Genomic DNA, 1,029 nt, shown 5'->3' with positions numbered 1-1,029 from the left:
ATCACTATTAAAATGGATATACCTCTGTCAAAAAAGAGGGATGAATTCAATATGGAAAAATTATCTACACAATATGTTCTTTTAATGGTATTTTAGAACATAAAAATACATCAATTTTTCCTATTACAAACTCCGCAACCAAGACATAACAATATAGTCTGGAGTTAAACAACGTGATATTAACTAGAAGTTTAAACTCGCATACACAGTTTGCTACGTGCAAGGCAAATATTTTGAAGATACAAAGATGAGTAGGAATCTTGTTTCTACATACCAATTGCCAAATACCTGGTTACCTGATTAACAAAAAAAAGAAATACAGATAATTGATGAATCAATAGAATTTCCTTGAATTTTATACCACCTATATCCTCCAGATGAATAGTTTTCTCTCTATATATTGAATTATGTGACCAAATCCTAAGTTCACTTCTGTTTGAAAAATGTACTAAAATATTGGTTGCTTGCAACACATCCTGAACACATAGATAATATAGCTACAAAATATTACTCAGTTCTTTTTCAAATTATCTCTGTAGAACATAGTCAGTTGAGTTCAGTCACTCAGTCGTGTCGGATTCCTTGTGACCCTATGAATTACAGCATACCAGGCTTCCCTTTCTATCACCAACTCCCGGAGCTTGCTTAAACTCATGTCCATCAAGTCAGTGATGCCATCCAACCATCTCATTCTCTGCCGTCCCCTTCTCCTGCCCTCAATCTTTCCCAGCATCAGGGTCTTTTCCAATGAGTCAGTTTTTCACATCAGGTGGCCAAAGTGTTGGAGTTTCAGCTTTAGCATCAGTCCTTCCAATGAATATTCAGGACTGATCTCCTAGGATTGACTGGTTTGATCTCCTTGCAGGCCAAGTGACTCTCGAGAGTCTTCTCCAACACCACAGTTCAAAAGTATCAATTCTTCGGTGCTCAGCTTTCTTTATAGTCCAACTCTCACATCCATACATGACTACTGGAAGTAGTCTTTCTTAGGAAAAACCAGCTTTGACTAGATGGACCTTTGTCAGCAAA

This window comes from Bubalus bubalis, chromosome 1 (genome assembly GCF_019923935.1).
Source record: "Bubalus bubalis isolate 160015118507 breed Murrah chromosome 1, NDDB_SH_1, whole genome shotgun sequence".
NCBI lineage: Eukaryota > Metazoa > Chordata > Mammalia > Artiodactyla > Bovidae > Bubalus > Bubalus bubalis.
The sequence above is the reverse complement of the archived record's forward strand: the minus strand, read 5'-3'. Positions refer to the sequence as shown.